A 15373-nucleotide genomic window follows, 5' to 3' on the forward strand; every position below is an offset into this window, starting at 1 on the left:
ACACTAAGTAAAGTATATAATTGTCTAACCACTATACTATATACCTGAAACTAGTATAAAATAATATTGAATGTAAACTATAATTAAAAAAATAAATTAAGATAAAAGTAAATTGTCCATTCATCTAGGTTATCCAATTTGTGGATGTACAATTGTTCACAATACTCTCTTACAAGGCTTTTTATGTCTATAAATTTAATAGTAACATTTTTCTTTCATTTCTTTTTTTTAATATTTTATTTATTTTTAGAGAGAGAGGGAAAGGGAGGGAGAAAGAAAGGGAGAGAAACATCAGTGCATGGTTGCCTCTTGCACACCCCCTACTGGAGACCTGGCCTGTAACCCAGGCATGTGCCTTGCCTGAGGATCGAACTAGTGACCCTTTGGTTCTCAGGCCAGTGCTCAATCCACTGAGCCACACCAGCCAGGTTTTTCTGTCATTTCTGATTTTAGTTGAGTCTTCTTTTTTTTCTTAGTTAATCTAGCTACAATTCTGCTAATTTTACTCATCTTTTCAAAGAGCCAACTATTGGTCTTATTGATTTTCCCTATTGTTTTTCTAGTCTTTATGTAATTTAATCTCTGCTCTTATCTTAATTTTCAAATAGGTTTATTTTAATGTGTGAAATTATGTCTCAATAAAGTTTATTTTAAAAGTAAAAGAAATAACTCTACCTAGTTCAGATCTAGTAAAATATTGTTGAGAGTTAGCAAGTGAGTAAATGATAAGCAAAGGAGCGAGTGGCTCACATTTAAAACCAAGTCTTTGTCACTGGGTACAGAGCATGGGTCTCCTGATAATAGAGGGACAACCCTCACAATCCTGTCTTCAGGCAGGATTGAGGGCAGGAAGGGTGTTCACAGAACAGAAAGTACAGAATTTAAGACACATTCATAACAAAGGCAAGCTTAACAGCTGCTCCTTCCTGGAAGAAAGATCTCAGAATGTGCAGAACTGTGTATGACATGACTGTGAGAATGTGCAGTGACTTCTGTTATAGCCAGGAGGCAGATGCCCATGCATCACTGGGGACTCTTGCCCTAACTAAAGATGGCAGCCAAAAGAGGGTCAAAGACACTGGGGAGGTGACAAAAATGGCAGACCCTAACATACCATAGGAAGAGCCAGATATGCAGTCACATTGGAAGTTCTGAGTCTAGCATTTAAATTAGAGTAGGCTGAAGGTCAGGGGGGAAGCCATGAGAAGAGGAGGGAGTCTGCCTGGAGAAGACAGAGACAGAGCTGGTGGTGGTGCAGGGGCTTGTCTGGCCAAACAGAGACACATGAGAGATGCCTGGAGCTGAACTGTGACCAGGAAAGCTGAGCTGCAGACTTCTGCTTCTCTGAAGAACTTACTGAGAAGTCACTGTCTTGGTATGGAGACTCTTGGTATGGACTTTACAGATTGATGCAAGCTCTTTCTCTCTGGGCTTTTGGCATTTGGACATATGGGCTTCTGGCCCTGCTACCTGAATGAACAGGAATGCTCGTGGGACCAGGAAATGCAGGGCCTACCATGGGCTTAGACCTTGCAGAGGATGGGAGCCATTCCTGGAGGTAGGGTCCCAGGCTGGGACAGTGTAACACTGCACATGGTTTTCTGAACCACTACATGGAAGCTGAGAACAACACACCCCAGGTCCTAAAGGAGATAGCAGCTGCAAGAGGATGGCAACTCTGAAGCCTACAGGTGCACATTCCAGAGAGGATGGAGATCTGTTTGCAGGACTGGCTGATGGACAGACAAGGATATGGGGAGCTTCTGGGCATGGTTTTGGCTTGTAGCCTTTTGGGCAGTAAGGAAAGCACTGGGTCTTTATTAACAGGGTTCCCCCAAGGTAGGAACCCTGTTAAATAAAAACCTGTTTTCTTCAACACAGATTATTGGGTTATATGTAAAGGTGCCAAGTGGCCAGGCCCCAGTTTGCACAGTTACAGCTTTGCTTCTCTCTTCAATGTCACAAGCATTTTTAAGTGGTCCTTGCCCCACTGGTTGATATAACTCATTGTTTTTTATTCAGCTGCTGTTAATGGCATATAGTGTTCTAGATACTTTCCAAATATTATTTCGTTCCATTCTCTCTGAAGTTCGTGTTATTATCCTCACTTTGCTCACGGGCATAAAAACAAGATCTGGAATGATACACGAGCTCGAACGCCTAATGTATGACAGAGGCAAGTATCAAGTTCACTTGAATCTGACTCTTAATCTATGGTCTTTTCCCTTTCATCCTTTCTGATTTTGGTGTTTCGGGAAATAAAATACCAAGCTACAAAGCTCTGTGACTCCATCTCACAATTGAAAGAGAGAGACAGAGACAGAAAAGGAGAGACAGAGATATTAACCATTACTGAGGCAGGTGTATGGCAAGATGCTCAGAAATGTGATGCAGCACCCAAATGTGACATTGGCAAGAAGATCCCCTAGATTCCACTATCAACACAGGTTAGGAACTGAAAAACCTTTTAGTGTCACTCAGCACAAAAAAAATGAGCCCAAATGGCCTATTTTATTTTATTTTATTTTTTACCTAACACGAATACTCCCTCAGAAAAAAGATGCATTAGCTGAGCTCAGTGATGGCTACTATTCAACACAGAATTCCTTTTTGGGAGAAGTTAGCAGTAGTCCACTATAGGTAGCTGAACCCTCTCATCCAGGCATATGGCAGCCTACACAACCTAAGCCGTACCAGGATTCCCCTCATGCACAAAACACACTGCGTAAATGATAGCACTGAAGCCTAGATAACTAATAGTCACTCTGTCTCTCCAACAGTGCCATGTGACCCCAAAAGTCCAGGCTACCTGACCAAGCACACGGGGTCACTAGTTCTCTGCTTCCAGAGGGCTGGTGGCAGTGATCCCTGTTCTTAGAGAGATTCCGAACAGAAAGGACTGGATAGTGTTGAAACTAAGAGCGTAGTGTTAATATTCCCTTGAGGGATGTGTCCTATTTTTATAAGCTCCTACTATCTACTTAAATATTTAACTCGTTACTCAAGTCCATACTATTGCTTTAATAAATATACTATGCTGTGCTAGAAAACATATTTAACTCATTAGTCCATCAAAATACTTAGTGAGCACCTACTGTCAAACTGGAAGAAAATATTTTTTTACACATGAAGAGATAACTGCTTCTCTCTCTCTCTCTTTGATAACTGCTTCTTAAAAGCAATAATTGATAAGTGGCTGGTGAGCCCACCCACTATAAAGAATATATTTGTTCAGATTAAGTACTTAGTGTCCAAAGGAAGTTTTGTAGCAGGATCTGAATATAGAAAACAGGACCCTGGGAAGCATCCCATGAAAGGTAGATTGCTACTTGCAAAGACGAAAGCTGAGTCTACTAGACTATGGATCTCTACTAATTCTTCTTGTGGCTTCTTCCCTGCCAAGTACTTAAGGACTCCTAAAAACCAACCCTGGCTTCTCTTTGTAGGTATTGCACATAAATCTCAACCCCTACTTACTAGCTGCATGAACTTGGGCAGGTCATTTAACCTCTCTGAGCTTCGGGTGATGAATTTACCAACTGAAGGTAACATCAACTAGTAGTTTGTTTGGGGGATTGAAAGATGACATGCGTACAAAAGGAACAAACACAGTGCCTGGGAAAGAAAAGCCAGTCAAAAAAACATTACTTGCTTTTGCCTGTTCAAAATTTTTCTTTACCTAACATCAAGGCATTGTAAATGTAGGGGGAAAAGAGGAACTGAGTAGGAGAAAGGCCTGAGATCCATTCTCAACTTTACCACATAACCAGCTGTGTGGTCTGGAGTGAATAATTTTGGTTTGCTTCAGTTGGTTTCTCTGTGAAATGAGGAGGATGGCCGTGAACTCTAAGGTTCTTTCCAGCTCAGTAATTCAAGACTTTGTATTGTTGCCATCATCCAGGGACTGTTTTCTCATACAGAACATTGAAGAAAGATGAGCAGCACTGACTTATGCTCCTTCATCACCTTTTTCATTGCCGGGAGAGTGTCTGGAAAATGCCGTTTTTCTGGAGTACTTTAGACTGACATGGCTCTGACTCAGGCTTCGGACCAGTAGTATCCCGCAGGGTTTTCCAAATTGTCCCCTTGAGGCAGCAAGGGCACCACACCTTACCAGAGGACAGGTGAGCTGGCAAGGCCGCCCCCAACCTCAAAAGAAAAGGACTCTGGGAGTAGGTTCTTCACCAGCCCTCTGCAGCTGTGTCCAGAAAAGAACATGGATGGTGGATTATTTCCACCTTTCACGACGCAAAGAAACATTTTGCTGTAACTTTTCAACCCCAAATGGGACTTCTCCTGAATCAGGAGCACATCCCTCACAGGTGGGGAAACACTGCCACCTGCTGGCTCTCTGCTTTTTTACACCAAGAACACTTTCCAAGGCCAAAGCAATGGACTCACTAAGGCAGCCTACCTACATATATCATAAAATATCGATAGTTTCAAATGTATCCATTCTGAATGTATAATGAAATCTTGAGAGCCTTATGGAATAAAAGTTCAAAATAATTCCTCTATCGATATTCAAGGTCACACACCTAAAAGAGATATTGACTAAAATTAGTAGCCAGGGATATTTGAGGATTCCTTCAACAATAACTTTATTATCTCATGTATGTATACTAGGCATTTTTTAACATGTAGGAATATTTTAAGCACATTGTGTCATGTGATGCTGAAAGAACTTTACTTGGAACTTATTAATTCACTGTTTACTTATACAACAAGAGACAATAAAACTGCATTCTTGTTAACACTTCTGGCAGTTGGTACTATCAGTAATGCAGATTTGCCCTTATTAATTTACATTATTAGGCTCTGTGAGTAACCTTCCCTTATCGGAATGGTGCAGAGGTTAAAAGTTAATACAGATATAAATGAAACAGGCTCTGCACTTCTATCAGGAAAGTGGTTTGAGGCTAAGAGTTCGGGAGCAATTTATTTGAAATGGCTCTTGCGTTTCTCCACCACTGACAGTGCCTTCGGGTCTGGAGCCTGGTTGGTTTCCCTCCCCACCTTCGTTCAAGTCTGTGTGTGGCCCACACGTGTGTCTACAGGGATGCACAACATCTGATGGATGTTGAAGTGGCCGTCTTTCCTTTCACCTTGAACTTCGGTCCATGATAGAAATAATGTTTAGATTTTTATGCAGACAAATTATTTAGTTCCATGTTGTGTTGTGTTTCTCCATTTTGAATCTAGATTTTGGCTTTACACTTTCATAACTGAAAGGTCCATTGAAATGTTTCATTTGGCTTTGTTTGTTGCTCCATCTCTAGAATAGCAAGAAGTAGAAAAAAACTTCTTGGCATTTCTAGCCAATAAGGTTTTTAAAAATATTGGTGTTCAGTCTCAGATTACCCCATTTCATAAGCTTAATGAAGCAAGAAACACCCATCTCCACCTCCTCTCCCCCTGGTGTGCCCTTCCCATCTCTTTCAAAAGACAGTATTCTCCAAAGTTATTAAAACCTTTTTAATGCAGATGGAGATATGCTCCTGACATGGATGGAAAGGAGACCAGTGGTGCTGAGATCCCCCTTCCTCCACTGCAGAGCCTCCTCTGGATGTCCCAACAAGATGAGAATACTCTCTGTGGGTGGTCAAACCACTCACGGGACCCACCAGTACACCTGGTCTTGAACACACACTGATCTCCTAATAGGTAGGGACCAGCATCCTCTTATTTACCAGACTGGGCTGCATGCTCTCCACTTTGGGAGGCAGTGCAGTGGAAGGGACATACCCCAGACTTTGGAGAGCTGCACCAGGCTTATACTTCTGCCATCTAACTGTTCTTACTAAAGGCACAAAGATAAAGTAATTACACATTCTGTTTATGGAACACTTGTATGTCAAGCACTGTGCAAAACACCTGGCATGAAACAGCAGAACTGATCCTCACACCAACCTCTTTATTATCAGCATCCCTTCATACAGATAAGGAACTGAGACAATGGATAGGCTAAGTCATTTTCCCAAGGTGACAAAGTTCAGAGAGAGTAGGGCCTCACACAAAAGCAGGTATGACTCCAGAGGTGGAACTTATTGTGTGACCTGGACTCCTCAACCCAGGAACTGCCTGGCAAATAGGAAATAGGACATAAATCAGAAGCACTATGTTAGCCAAGCACATAGCTCAGATTTGAGATATCTGACTTTCCCATTACTCTTGACCTTGTACTCTATACAGAACAGGCTTTAAGAGTTATGTCTGGCTTGCTGGCATGCTTGTTTGCTTTAATGGATATTCCAATAATGCATACATGCATACATACATACATACATATGCACTTAACCTGAGCGTTCCCTAGGGCTGCTGTCACTAAGTACCAGAAACTGGGTGTTTTAAAACAACAAAAATGTATTATCTCATGGTTCTGAAGGCTCAGAGCCTAAATTGAAGGTGTGGATAGAGCCACACTCTCTCTGAAACTCAGTGGTTTGTGGCAATTTCTGGCATCTCTTCACTTATAGATGCATCACCCCAATCCTCCACCTTTGTAGAGCATTCTTCCTGTGTCTGTTTTCACATCATACCTTCTTGTGAGGACACTATTCATATCCATTGTGGACCTGCCTTATTCTGGTGTGACTTTGTTGTAACTAATAACATCTACAATTACCTTATTTCCAAATAAGTTCACACTCTGGGGTACTAGGGGTTAGAGCTTTAATGTATCTTAGGGGATACTTTCAACACATGATAAGAACAATCTCTCTTTATATCCACACCTGGATAATCACAGCTGAGCCCTGAGAACCTAGAACCAAAGAGACCTGGGTTAAACAGGCATGTGTCCTTGGAAAAGTGACTTAAGTGGCTGAGGCCTAGTCTCCTTATCTGGAAAGTGAGGGTATTCACAGCACCCACCCCAGAGAGTTGCTGTGCTCCTCAAATGGAGTAAGATACACAGCACACTGAGCACTGTGCCTGGCACACAGTCATGCTTCAGTCCCACTAGGAGGGGCAGGTTCCCAGGCCTGAGTCCCTACTGGGAAGCACCACCACTGGATCGGCTCTCAGCCCCTAGCAGACTGAGATGTGGAGCCTTCAGGTAGGCAACCCTGTTCCCAGCCCTTCCTCCAAACTCTTCTGCTCCCTTTTGAAAAAGAGTGAATGGCACCCACCTACCCATAACACAGTCAGAATAATCACTGTGATTTAAAAGTTAGAAGTTTCACGAGCTTGGCATTATCCTTGGAGATTCAGCAGCTCAGACTATGCTGACTTGGCCTTTTATCATTGCCAAATCTGGCTTCTGTGACACAAAAACCTGCTGCAGCATGAAGCTATCACTGAAGCGACTGCAAGGCGAGGGAAGCAGAAGACAGTGGTTCCCACGTGCCTGCTGCAGGAGCCAGCGAGGAAAATTAACCCACCTTGTTCATCACGAGTTTGCATCCAGAATCTTCAGCTGACAGAAATGATAATCATTTGGTTCATTGATTCTGGGATTAATCACTGAAGTTAATCTTGGCATGTATTGATTCCATTTCTGCTGGCTGTAACTAAAGTGTTCAAATTACTTATTCCCACTCTGACAGCAATAGGTTCCGTAAACAAAGGAAGTCAAAACTAAGCTATTACACCTGACAGCTGTGAACAGCCCCCAGTGACAGCTGTGACGGCGCACCCCACAGCAGGAGGAGCCCCTGATAGGGAAGGATCAAGCACCTGTTCTTGCTATTACACACACTGGCATTTTACAAAGTTGATCCATCAGCGTCTAGAAGAAGTGAAGGAAGTTTTATCTCAGAGAATCTCAGCTCGAAACTTAGCTGCAAAGGCAAGAAAATCACGGAGGCAACAGAGTAAAACAGGCACATTTCACCAACCTGACTTCTACCAGGAAACATCAGTATCTATTACCTTGAAATCCTCCGAAGTTTCCTGGTGCTGACCATTAGCCAAAAGAAGCTTCAAGTACAGTTTCCAAAGAGACAACATACTGTACTCACCCCTCACTTATCCTGTCACTTGATCTTCAAGGCTGAGAAGCAATGGACTGGCTTTTATGGAGCATTCTTCTGTGTGGCCTTTTGAAAGGGATCCAAGGAGGCTTGCACCCCGGTGCTGTGGCTGACTAGTGTTTCCAAGTCACCCCTCACAGGAGCACTACTCAGCACTAGAAAGGATACAGTATTGGAGGCAAAGCTACTTTCACAAAAGGTAGGCAAAAATCTCAAAATGTAGCAACAGTGAGCAAGGGCCAGAGTGATAAAAATGATGGGGGTGAAAGTGGATAATTATTGTGAGGGGCTGTCTTTTGCTTGCAGGATATTAAACAGCATCTTTGTCCCCTAGCCACTAAATGCAAGTGGCACCACAACCTCCCTCCCCGTTTTTACACAGAAATGTTTCTAGACATCGCCAAATATCTCAAGGTTGGGGGAAGACAAAATCACCCCCAGTTGAGAACCATTAATTTAACTTTACACATTTTAAAACTAAACATATATGGTAAAATTTCAAGGATAACTACTAAAGTAGAAATACACTATATAAATTCCAAACAAAGAGAGAAAGTAATTTTTTAGAAAACTCAAAATAAAGCAAAACACATAAAAATGGAATAGCTACACACCATTAAAAAATGACTACAGGAAACAAGTCCAAATCTGTTTATCATAATATAAGGTTCACTTCCACAAAGGTGGCATGAGAAATTCTTGTCTCGAAGGGAAAAATCATAACTAGGGAAACATTAAGTAAAAACATTTAAAGTAGCCCTGCCTGGTGTGGCTCAGTGGATTGAGTGTAGCCTGTGAACCAAAGGGTCGCTGGTTCAATTCCCAGCCAGGGCACATGCCTGGGTTGTGGGCCAGATCCCAGTAGGGGGCATGTGAGAGGCAACCATACATTGATGTTTCTCTCCTTCTTTCCCCCTCCTTTCCCCTCTCTCTAAAAATAAATTAAAAAAAATACTTATACTTAAAAAAATTAAAAAACACTTAAAGTCTCTAAAACGTGTCCTAAGAACACACAGAAAATAAAAATATTTATTTAATACCATCTAGTAAATCTTGATGAAAACTGTGAGACTATGGCACTTGAGCCATGATATGCTCCCTCCCTCCCCCTTATCCCTCAGCTCAGTGTGACAAAGTCACAGGGAATGGCAGACTGTGTTAAATGACACTTTGGGGATGCAATCAGCCAATTCCAAAATGTTAGACATTTACAGGAACTATAACCAATAACACTGTAATAACTGTGTATGGTGCCAGGTGGGTTTTGAATTAGCAAGGGATCACTTTGTAAATTGGGCAATTGTCTAACAACTATGAAGTACAACTGAAACTAATATAAAATAATATATTTAAAAAAAGAAATTTACAGGACAAATGGCATTATTTCTCCAGCGTATAAATGATAAGTAAAGAAACAAACAAATAGGCAACAGCCTGATTTCTCTGCCTGATCCGTGTTGTTTCAAGGATTCTGATTCCGTTTTCTACTGCCAGGACTGGGGCTCCCCTTTGGCTCAGCCAGCCTCCCAGTCACCTCTTCTGGGTCCTGCGAGGGCTTCATAGGTCATCACCTCATTCAAGGAGTCTAAACAAATAGAACCAAAATGAATGTGCGGCCTTCTGCTGGGTACACTCTGTTCACCTGGTAAATTCGGTATGCACATGTCAGATTTGGACTCACTGCAGATTCTGAACCATAATGGAGACAAACCTGAGAAACAAGCTAATAATCATGGGAAATGAAAGAGCTGAGAGCATCCCAGAAGAGAGGAGCTGGAGCCTTGGATAAACTCTCCTGAAACCCTGGAACATAACTACTTTCAGTTGTGTTAGCTAATACATTCCTTCTATTTCCAAGCCAGTTTGACTTGAGAGAGAGGCTGTATACATTGCAGAAATCTTGCCATGGGATTTGAATGTGGGTTATGTCTGGAAGTAGACCTTGTGCTCTAAACCAATGAATAATACCACCTCTCTGAGGAACAGGCCAAGAATGAGGAGTCGAGTAGGCCCTTTATCACACACCAGTTTCCTAAGTGATCAAGTCACCATCCACGTTGAGGAAGAGAAGAGCAGGCATCCGAAGGCATGGAAAACACAGCTAAGTCATCAGACATCAGACTCATTGTTTTCTTTGTTAGTAATTAATACATGCACTTGATAACTTTTAAATTTTTGGTGCTCCTTATGATTATGTTAAGTTATCGTATCTATTTTTATGGTTGTTTTTCATTCCTGTCTTCAGATTCATTCAACTGTTCAAGTACATAAATATGTATCATTTTCCTACTGTGAGGAAGTAGGCAATGTTCAAAGTGAGGCCGACTCAAAGGCCAACAACTGTGGGCTCTTCCCAAAGGAAGTCGTGGCCTAAAAGAGGCATGGACACGATGTCAAAAAAAATCCTCCAACGGCATCCTCACTTCCATGAAACTACTGCACACATGGGGGAAGGCGTGGATCCTGACAAGTGAGAGTCACTCAAGCCCCACAGTTTGTCATTGTTTTCCCACAAGTTAGACAATCAGCAGATCCCCCCAAAGTGATATGATACATATGACATGTCATTTTTCCTTCATTTAGACACTCACACTCACATTAGATACCATCTAACAAGGCAAAATAAACTTTTACCTTAAAAGAGGGCAATGAAAAGGAACAGAAACAACATACAAATTTGCCTCAGTTTCTAAGTTTCCTCTGTTGTCAATAGTCTCTCTGACCATTCAGACCAAAATTTTAGCTCTGCCCTAAGCCCTAGTTTGTTTTCTGTTTCTGAGTCTTGGTTTTGGCTTCCAGCCCCCTGAGGTCAGAGGACATGCAGTTCTGACCATTTCATTCAGTCTAGTGATAACACTAAACTCCACCCCAGCTTCTGAAAAAGAAGGTCCTGCCTTAAATATATATCTCAACTCCTCTCTGTCTGTTCTTGAAACTTCTCAATCATCATATAATTATCTATTTTACAGAGGTTGATTGGTTTACTCTTGAAAAGATTTTCTAATAATTCAATTTATTTGCACAGTTGACCCTTGAACAACACGAGGTTTAAGAGCACCAACCCCCTGTGTAGTTGAAAAGCCACATACAGCCCTGGCTGGTGTGGCTCAGAGGATTGAGTGTTGACCTGTGAACAAAAGGGTCACTGATTTGATTCCCAGTCAGGGCACATGCCTGGGCTTCTGGCCAGGTCCCCAGTGAGGGACGCATATGAGAGGCAACCACATGTTGATGTTTCTCTCCCTCTCTCTCTCCGTTCCCCTCTCTAAAAATAAATAAAATCTTTAAAAAAACAGAAAAGAAAATTCACATATAACTTCTGACTCCCTGATGTTGACCAGAAGCCTTATCAATAACACAGTCAATTAACACATATTTTGTATGTTACATGTATTATATATTATATTCCTACAATGAACCAAGATAAAATATTGTTTATAAAATCATAAGGAAGAGAAAATACATTTACAGCATTTGTGTGAAAAAAATCCATATATAAGTGGACCCATGCAATTCAAATCTCTGTTGTTGAGAGGTCAACTGTACTTTATATGTTTCTACTCTTTCTAAGCATCCTGTCCCTAATTCATTCTAAATTGTTATTTCTCAAACAGTTGAAAGCCACCATACGTTAATTTTACATCACAACCCTATATAAACATACACACAAGGAAACAAAAGTATCATAGAACATTTGCTTTTACTACTTCAATTTTCTGTCTTATTGAATGTTTTTAAATTCTGTTTGCAAACCACAAAACTGATTTTTCTACCCATAATATTTTGACAACCCAGCTTTAAAGAATCTAACAAGCTACATAACAGTAAACACCTCTTTTAAGATTTTAGTTTTCAATGTTAACTTGGTTATTACTCTTTATTTTTTTCTATTATCAGCAAGGGGGTATATGGGAATTCCTCAAGTAGTATCTAAAATGTCTATGAAATAAAGAGGCGGTGTTGTAGTGCTGAGTCACCCTAATGTGTTCCCATGTATAATGCGCACCCACATTTTTGGCCCAAACTTTCAGAAAAAAAATCTTTCATTTTAATTTTTAAATTAAATTTTCATTTATTTATAGATACTATTTTTATTATACAGTAATTTTAGCATTTGTTTTTAATGTATAATGGTACAAGAAATTTTATGTGACAAATAATTACAAAATGCAAGAACAGATACAAAGTATTTCGGGTACTGACCAAGTATAATGTACGTCCTTATTTTTCCCTCAAAACTTTGGGCAAAAAAGTGTGCATCATACATGTCAAAATATGGAATGTAGGTGACATAATTTAGTTCATTCTATTAATTTTCTATGAATGTTTCTGTTGATGTGCAGTTACTCAATATGCCTAGCTGTTCATAATGTCACTGTCCCTTGCTTTTGAATCATTTTAATGTTGATAGTTTTCTTCTTGCTTCTCCCCGATGATCCCACATTATTAGTGACATGGGCATGGAATGCAGAGGGTGATTTTTTTTATCTTTACCTAAGAATATATTTTTATTGATTTTAGAGAGAGAGAGGAAGGGAGAGAGAGAGAGAGAGAGAGAGAAACATTGATTGGTTGCCTCCTATACACACCCCAACCAGGGATCAAACCCCTGACCTTTAGTATAGGGGACAATGTTCTAACCAGCTGAGCCTCCCAGCCAGGGTGAGTGTGATTTTCATTTCCATAACCATTGCCCATAGTAGCAAAACATTGCTGTCATAAATTTAATTTACAAATATTTCAGAAATTCTCAAATCCACAAAGTAGCTGCCCTTTTCTTTTTAATTTCATCTAACTAGATGTATATATGGTCCAAGAAATCTAATTAACATTCTAATCTTAATGTAAATTCTAAGAGTCTATCCAAAGGAATATACCAATATATTTCTAAATTGTATTTAAAAGTAAATAAAAAGCTGCCAACATTATTCTTGGCTTCTAGGCCACAGAAATATCACAATAAGCAATATCACACACTTGCTGCTGATTGGCTAAGCAATGTTTCAAAGGGCTAGGGCTAACCATTAAGAGTCTAATAGACCCAAAGACCCTGATCCCCAGAGGTGGCTAGGGAGCATGCAATGTTCAAAACCAGGATCAGATGAATCTCCAGCTCCATCTGACAATTCTTCAGTCATCCCTGGAGGGCTTGTTCTTCTGTTCTCAGAAGCATCTTCCCTGCATTTTAACTTTTCCTTCTAGTCTCAACTTGCTTCTTACAATAACTCTCAGACTTAGAATTGATCCAACCTTAGATTTCAACATCAGTGTTTCTAATGGCAGCTAACATGTATTGAAGGTTTACTATGACCAGCCTCAATTTTAATTAATATGTATATATAAATTTACTTAACACTGCTAATAACCTTAGAAGTTTGAAGATGTTAGTATCTCTCTTTTAAAGATGAAGAAACTGAGGCACCTTAAGGTTAAGCTAACTACTCAAGATCATACAGCCACTATGTGGAGAACAGAAATATAAATCAGAAAATGTCACTACAAAGACAGCAGTTTTGACAATGATATTAAAATAAGTGCTCTTGATCAAAAGATTTCTCAATCCTTCTTCTATTTACATCTCTATATATCTAAACTGTCCTAGTGATTACAACCCACCTATACCTAGCTGAGATCACCCATCAACTTCTGTTCTAGAATTGGCCCTCTCTTATAGCCACTTGTACCTTTTTCCTAATCCTTTCCAACTCTTCCTTACTGGCCCTCCAATGTAAAAGGCCTACCCTTTTATGAAATGTGACACTGATTGTGTATATTGAAACCCTTGCATCCCAGGGATAAATCCTAGTTGACCATGGTGTATGATCCTTTTAATGTGCTGTAGGATTCAGTTCACTAGTATTTTACACATTTTTTAACCTGTGTTCATTAACGATATTGGTCTGTAGTTTTCTTGTGGATCTGTGGCTTTTGTATCAGTGTGACCATGTTAGAAAGAAAAATACTACATGATCATCTCAATAGACATGGAAATAATATTGGACAAAATTCAACATCCATTCATGATTAAAACTCACAACAAAATATGTATGGAAGGAATGTACTCAATACAGTGAAGGCCATGTATAAAAGGCCCACAACTAACATAATAATCAATAAGGAAAAACTGAAAACATTCCCTTTAAGATGCAGCAAAAGGCAAGAGTGTCCACTGTTACCACTTCTATACCACACAATACTAGAAGTCCTAGCCAGAACAAACATGCAAGTAAAAGAAATAAAAAGAATCTAAATCAGAAAGAAGTAAAATTATATCTGCTAGCAGAAGGCATTATAAGTAGAAAACTTAAAGATGCAACAACAAAAAGATCTGTTAGAATTAGTAAACAAATTAAGTCAGTAATGTTGGGGTCTGCCCTGCCTGGTTTCAGGAAGCTATAACCCCTGTGGCTAAGGCTGAGTGTGAGACCTCCAGACCAGGAGACACTAAGGAGACAAGCTTATCTCCTTGGCAGGAACACTGCATGCTCCTTGCCTGGCCCCCGTTGTTTGGTCGGTTAGCCATAGATGGGTAACATTTCTCAGAGGAGAATGGATCTAAGACAGGCACAATCATGTGGGAAGAAGCCCTCAGGGAAGAGACTCAGGGGGCTTTGGAAATGAGGGGGTGATCGACCCTTGCCCCCTCGGCTTTGACAAAGCCTGAGTCCTTATTCTGGCTGTGAGAAATCCAAATCTCCAGGCTGCCTTTGTTTCCTCTGCCTGACTCAGGCCTGCGGAAATAACAGGGGCAGTGCAGTCCAGACCAGAGTCAGCAGACCCCCAGGGTAATTAGACCTGGGGCATACAATATGCAAGATACTGTGATACCTGCTTGCTGAGGATGCTCTTGAATTAAAATATGAAGGCACAAGCAGGAAACAAAACTAGCTTTATAGGTCCTGTAGCTTTTAGGTGATAAAACCCCAAACTCAGCGTGAGCCCTTTCAGCTCTTTGGAAGTTACCTACTCATTTGATCTTCCCTGCAAGACTGTAATCAACAAACTGTATTTGTATTCGTAATAAAAAGCCTGCTCAGGCGGGAAGGTGCAGCGCTCCCCTCTTGAGAGAGTGGCTGTTCCATCCCTATCCCTCCACAGGACTCGGTAGTCCATGTGTGTGTTTTTCATATCTCGAGCCTCTGCAACGCTCACAGTTGCCACCGGCTGGTAACTGCCTCACAGTGAAGTTTCAAGATCCAAAATCAACACACACACAAAAATTACATTTTTACACATAAAACAACAAACTATTGGAAAAGGAAATTAAGAAAACAATTTTATTCTCAATAGCAACAGAAAGATAAAAATTATCGATAGTTAGGAATAAACTTAACCAAAAAGATGACAGACCTGTACACTGAAAATTATAAAACACTAATGAAGGAATAAAAAAAAAGACA

The sequence above is a fragment of the Phyllostomus discolor genome, chromosome 6, assembly GCF_004126475.2.
Source record: "Phyllostomus discolor isolate MPI-MPIP mPhyDis1 chromosome 6, mPhyDis1.pri.v3, whole genome shotgun sequence".
In the NCBI taxonomy this organism is placed as follows: domain Eukaryota; kingdom Metazoa; phylum Chordata; class Mammalia; order Chiroptera; family Phyllostomidae; genus Phyllostomus; species Phyllostomus discolor.